Here is a 7305-nt window from a genome sequence, read left to right on the forward strand (position 1 = left end):
TAAACTTTATTGCAACAATAGATAATGAAGAGGAGATGGCGACTCCATTAATCATCTAGGCCTTTATTGAATCACCTTGGTATGCTGATATTATTTATGTTTTACTAAACTTACAAGCTCCTCTTGAATTATCTAGGACTAAAAGCAGGTTTTTGAAGATGAAATCCTTGAAATTTTGTATATTAGACAATGCTCTGTTTTGGAGAGATCATGAAGGTATTCTTCTCAATTGCTTATTAAAAGAAGAATCTGACAAAGTTTTGCAAGAGTTTCATGCAGGTGACTATGGAGGACACCTTTACTGGAAGACCACTACAGATAAAATCCTTAGAGCTGGTTTTTACTGACCTACCTTGTTTTCTGATGTAAAAAAATATGTGACCTCCTGTCACAAATGTCAAATTTTTTAGGGGAAGAAAAAGCTTTTACCTTTACCCCTCAAGCCAATCTTTGCTGAAATACCTTTTCAACAATGGGGTTTAGACTTCATTGGTGAAATTCACCCACCCTCCTCTTCCCAGCACAAATGGATCCTCACAGCCACATACTACTTCACAAAATGGATATAGGCCATACCTTCAAGGCAAGCCACAGACACTGTTATCATAACCTTCATTGAAACCAATATTCTATCAAGATTTGGATGTCCAACTAAGCTCATTACTGATAATGAAGTAGATTTTAAATCCAAAAGAATGATAGATTTATGAAATAAGTATCATATCACCCTGGGCCATTCTACAGCCTGTTACCCTCAAGGAAATGGACTGGCAGAATCCTCAAACAAAATCTTGGTAAACATCATCAAGAAGTTACTAGAGGACAATAAGAAAACTTGGAAATAAAAGCTAGTCAATGCCTTATGGGCAGACATATTGACTGCTAAGAAATCAATTGGTACTTCTCCCTATCAACTAGTTTATGGGATGGAAGCTATCTTTCTGTCCTCTTTGGGAGTACCAGTAATGAAGATACTTCAAGAATTGCAGGTTGAACCAAATAGTATCCAAAGAAGAATCAATCAAACTATTCATCTACAACAAACCAGAGAAGAGGTCTATATCAGGTCTCAAGTTGTGCAGGAAAGGGTTAAAAAGATTTTTGATAAGAGAACCAAGGCTGAAGATTTCTACCTTGGAGACAAGGTGCTCAAGTGGGATTCAAGGAGGGAAGACAAAGGTAAACATGGGAAATTTGATTTCCTATGGAAAGGTCCCTATGTCATTTATGCTTACAGAGGAAATAATGCTTTCTTCCTGAGAGAAATTGATGGTACAGATGCAGAAGGTGGGCTAGTGAATGGTCGAATGCTAAAACACTACTTTGAACCTAGTTACTAATTTTCATTTCCCATTTGTACATATTCTATTTTCAAAAGTCTAGTTTGGATTGGATGGTGATTTTTGAAGTTGAAGCCCGAAGAGAAGGCCCTAAGCTTTGAAATATTTACTGTCATAAGTATCAATAATGCAGATGCATAGAGGAACACTTTGCAAGGTAACATCAACAATAGTTCAAAGGCTACTGATCTTTAAAGTTCTTGACATTTCACTAGAAAATGCCATCCCCAAGTGGAGCCACTGTTAGGTTCCTATACCAATAGGAGTCATAATTTTGAATGACTAAGGTTAAGCCTTGTAATATTGTACATACCTTTGCTTTCTGCAAATGTTTTCCATATTAAAAAATTAAAAAATGTAAAGAGGGTATGTCTTAAAAGAAAAATCAAAGACAAAAAGAGTGAGAAAAGGTCAAAAAATGAAAATATATGAACCCCAAAAAACAAAAAGAGACCATGAAAGTGAGCAAGTCTAAATGCCACTACTATTTACTTTTATGCATAATAATGATTGTGTGCAGCTTGTTATTCATGCCACAATCCATGGTAATCAAACTGTTTAATCTTGATTATATCATGCTTTGAATTTTATGTTTATAATTAGAGAATAAAATCTGACCAAACAGTTTAATCTTGGCAGATCATTAGATAGGTAGAGAAAATAAAAGGAGCTCATAAGCTTAATATGGGCCCTTGGATGATACAAGGTTAGAAATAGATAGTTTGTTTTATTAAAGAAAAGATAAAATAAGGGTTTGCTAGCCTAAATGCACCCAAATAAATGAAGAAAAAAATGTTAGAATAGGTAAATGGATAAGAAGAAGAAAGGTTGTTGAAGTATAAAGTTAATTGGATCGAAACACATGCATCATGCTTAGATACATATTTCAACATGTATGATCAATTATGAAGGAAAAAACAAAGTTTTACAAGATCATGTGATTAACTCCCCCTCATTCATATTTCCCCTTTACTTACTAATTTCCTATCCACAATTATTTTCTAGTACTATCCAACAAGTCAAAGAGGCTCAGAGCATTTCTCTAACTTTTGGTGGGACCAGACCCTCGTCTTAATGACTTAAGGACATCAAGTGCTAGAATCCCCTTCATAAATTCCATTTCCCCTTCATTTCCCTAATAAAACCCCCTTTTCCTATGGTTAAATTCTTTTTCTTAGGAAAAGTAAAAACAACTCCATGTAAATCCCTTTTTAGCCAAAAACCCACAAAAAAACCTTTTATCCTAAGTATTGAGCATATGTGTGCAAAAATTACATTTTACCTTTTTGCTTAAGAAAAAACCCACTCCGCCACATTTCATATTAACTTTATTATATAACTCCCTGATGAAACCCTTTTCCCGTATATTAACTAAATCCCTATGTAAATACCCCCAACCCTTAGTTTTAATAGAAACTAATACAGTTACCCCATATCCCGACAAAACCCACTTAATTTACCAAATCTCGGTAAACTTAAGTTAATCATGTCATTAAGTTCCACCCGAATCCACTAACATTGTGATTAACCTCACGTTAATCACAAACCGTCGTGATTAAGGCCTCTAGGCCCCCCCCCTAAACTCCCGTTCATTTCCCTCGCTCAAGTTGTCCACCTGACTGCCATTAGATCAACTTCACGCTCATCCAACGGTCCACATCCATATCGGCCGCGCCCGATGGACAAACATTACTTTCCCGATAAAGTGGTTTCCCCGACCCCCCGAAGGCTACGTGTCAAGCTCTAGACTAGATCGGGTGACCCCTCCTAAATACCGCCCAACCTCCATAAGCGTGTGATGGCCTGGGAAACTGCCTTCCCGCCCAACTCGCCAAACCACCTACTGTTCATTCGAAATCACCCACCAAAAAATAACCGTTGCTCCATAAAAAGGCCGAGAAGCCCTTTTTCACCCTTTTTCGCTCATTTTCTCTGCGAACCAGTGTGATTCCTGCAAACGCTAAATTCACCATTTAAACTCCAAATTCACCCTTGAAGAAAGTTGCAGAGACCCCAGTCGACCTCTCAGTCCATACCAGATTCATTCAGACCTCTGCAGCTGCCATGAACTCCAAAATTTGCAGATTATTCACCCAATTCCAGGTATTTCACCACAAATTACCACTCGCCCTTTCAAATTCGGAAATGCTCAGCCTTGTACAGTGTTTCAATTAAGTAAAATTAATTGAATAAATACTTTAAATTTAAAAACCCATGGCCGAACCCTCTGAAAAATCCCAGTTGCCGTGAAAAACTTCTGAATAAACCTATAAAGCCAAATTTAAATCCACAAGAACTAAATTATGGCTGCCCCTATTGCCTTGGACGTTAGACCTATCACAACTCCCCATTTGGACCTCGACCACCTTCCCTTGGCTAACAGGGATTTCCAAATTAAGGATACATCTACCCAAAACCTCCTGCTTAAAATCCATTGTTCAAGTAGGGACAAATACCTCAACCATGCTGATGATATTGGCCTTTGGGAGTCAAATTTTCCCAAATAACAGTTCCCACAGGTACATGTGTTCCCTAAAATTGTCCACTAGTGCCATGCTTGTTACATTCCCAGCTTGAGAGCTATTATGTACCCCGACCAAAAGATTCTATTCACCATTACAGCTGATTCCATAAATGAAATGCAGCAACTCCAACCGAGACCAAACCTGACTCCAATCTCAATTGGAGATTTGTTAGACCAATATTCCAAGTTAAGTCCCTCTAAACTGGCCCAATTGTTCGAAGATTTCATTGTTGAAGAGCATCACATTCCTAAATTCCCTCCCCCCCCATATCTTTATGCCATGTTCTCTGAAAGGGGCAAACAAATCATCACCATGATATCATGTGTCCTAGGTTGCTTCGCTGATGAATTTGTTGATGAACTTATCCTGGCCTTCATGTCAATATATATCCCAGAACAAACTCCTACCATTTTGTACAATTATGATGAGTTCAGAGCTGAGAGAATGCATGAACAGTTCACTAGGATGCACAATGAAAGAGTGTTTAAATACTCATATGTCCTCTACCATATGTTCCTATTATATCAACCAGACAGATTTCCTTTTTCCCTTCAGAAGCTAGATACCAAGGCCACCCCAGGTCTGTCATTTTTTGGACCCCATTGTTCCATAAGTTTGAGTCACCATATACCTATTCAGATTTCATAGATTCTTTTTATCATCCACTCATGACTATGCTGAAAGGAAGCCCTCCACCGAGGATAAGTCCAGAGATCAAAAGGGTCCTTTAGTTATCTAAACAAAGAAAAGTGGGAGATTGGTACCTTTACCAAAACCACACAGAGATAAGAATTTATGGTTGCCAGCTTGCACCATATAAGTTACCCAAATACCTCCCTATGAGGTTATTTTCTCTAGAGTACTATAGAAAAATAATGAACTCTGATGAGATAAATTTTGTCTCGGCCAAGAAAAGATCACAATTTAAAGTAAAAAACGAGTTAGGCCCCTTCATCTGCAATTCTAGATAGACAGGGAAGGAGGCAGACCAAATTTTGCAGCAAATGAAGTTCCAAAAGAGTTTCATGTGGAGTTATGACCCTCAAGAATTTATGACTAGATTGAGAAAGAAGGTCAAGTTGGGACCTTATATTCACCACCCCATACCAGAGATAGAAAGATATGCAAATCAATCTGAGTGGGTGGAAAACACTCTTGTAGACAGAGACAGTACAAAGGTAGATGTAGAGAATGCCTTATGTGACTTAGAAACATAGTTTGATGAGAACTCGTTTCTGTAGGTACTTGAACAACAAGAGCCAGCCATGAACACCCTTCCTATCATGCAGACTCCTCAGAATGAGGAAAAGAACCTCAAAAGGACCAGAGAGGAACCCTCAAGTTCAGGAATGAGCACATCAAATATACAATATGGGACCAGTCAGAGCAAAAGACTTAGGCTAAATCCTGTTTCGGAGCAGGAAGACACAGAAGGCTCAGTAGAATTAACTGATACTGAGCTGGACAGAAGTAAATGCACAAATCTATCTAAGGAAACACAGGGCCCATCTACATCACATACCCAGATTTTGGAAAGACAACTAAGTGTAGAGGTATCCTCATATAGTAGGTCCACTGATAAGGATAAGGATATAAAAGATAGATATAAAGAGATCAAGATGAGAAATGAGAAACTAAAGGCTCAAACTTATGCTCAGTATCTCAAAATCACACCTACTAATCAGACCAGGTTGATTTCTGCTTTCGACATCAAAGAGGGAAAACTAAAGATGTCGTTCATAAAACCAAATACACAATAGCCAAGGACATCAATAGATTACAAGAGAATTGATTTTGAAGTGATGGCAAGGGATATTCATCCCATAGACCAAATTGAATTGTACAAACAGGCTGGAGAGATGATATACTTCACCCTCACAGGTAAATCCATAGCTGCTCATCAGTTACAGAATTCATTGAGCAATATCTCAGCTCAATATCAATTAGAGAAGGCCTCCTCATAGGCCAAGGATTCTAGAACCAAGTCTTTAGAAGACTTAGTGATTGAATTGGGACATGATCCCAAAGATATCAAAGCCACATAACAGCTGATAAAGAAGAAAAATGATGACATTGTTGCACTAAAAAAACAATTGAAGATACCTCAGATGCATCATCCCCAAACATTGGAGGTCTTAGAGAGCCAAACTAGACATGAAGAGTTGACGGACTTAGTCCTAAAACTTAATGATCAGTTAAAGGAGACAGTGAAAGAATTGGACACTTTTATTCAATTGAAGCAAAGTGATATTGCCACTACATCTGCAAATGTCATCCCAACAGTCTCAACAATAGTCCTTTCAACGTTGGTAGCCTCATTGGCTCCCACAACTCCCATGCCTACAACATAACCACTTTCAATAGAGTCTACATTAGCAACAGGTGAATTAGGAGAAAAAGAAACAGAGTTGGTCAGAGCCATGGAGGAAATGTCTATTCAAGCTACAGAAATGAACAAATTGAAAGAAAAGGTGACAAGCTTGGAAACATATTGCAAGCTTGCCAAGATCATGCACAAGGAAGAAGTGCAGAACGCTGCCAGAATGAATGAAAGATTAAAGGCCATGGAGAAAGATCTAACACTAAAGGAACCCCTTAGGCAAGCGAAGAAACTATTATGGGCCAATATCATTGACTCTGCCAATGATATTTGGACATTCATTCAAGTGATTTTTGAACAGATAGACCTGATAATGATAGCTACAGAAGTTATCCAAAAAGTCAAGAAAGAACTAGGAGACATGCCTGACGATGCAACCGGACTTATCCACTTCCTTAATAGTAAAAACAGATATGAACTTTAGGAATTGGATATAGAGGATAGGACAGAAACAATTTTGGAGGTAATAAAGGTCCTGTCCAAGAGAAACTTAATGTTAAACTTGGAGGACAAATGTAAAAATATGCAGGTAGTAGTTGATAGATTTATGACCAAGTTTCAAATTTTGAGAGAGAAAGGGTTACCTAGTCCCTTGTTCATAAATGGAAAGCTCATGAAACAACATGATTATGACAACAAAATCAAAGAGCTAGCTAAAGAACAGGCCAGTACATCATCAATAAAAGCATTGCCAACAGGCAAAGTTCTTTACCAGACATTTGAAAACCTGTTTTCCCCCCAGTATGAGGTGAAACACCTATTCATCACCAAGCCTACTTTTGCTAAGTATACCGAGGTAGATGAGATATAGAAGGATGTTGAAAATCAAGTTACCTGATGCTGAATTATGGGAAAATTGACTGATTTATTATAGTAAAATGTAGTAAAAAGGTTAATGTACAGTTAGCAGGGTAAAAGGTAAAGCCAGGTCAGCATGATTAAAGAGTATCAGGGTCAAAGTGTATCAGACGAAAGCCAAAAGTGAATGCAGCTTCTAGCGTAAAAAACCAAATAGAAAGGCAGCATAAAATGTTAGAAACCCAACTATAAAGGCCAGTAG

The sequence above is a fragment of the Pinus tabuliformis genome, chromosome 8 (genome assembly GCF_031772625.1).
Source record: "Pinus tabuliformis cultivar Carrire ecotype Pingquan chromosome 8, CPIR1, whole genome shotgun sequence".
Lineage (NCBI taxonomy): Eukaryota > Viridiplantae > Streptophyta > Pinopsida > Pinales > Pinaceae > Pinus > Pinus tabuliformis.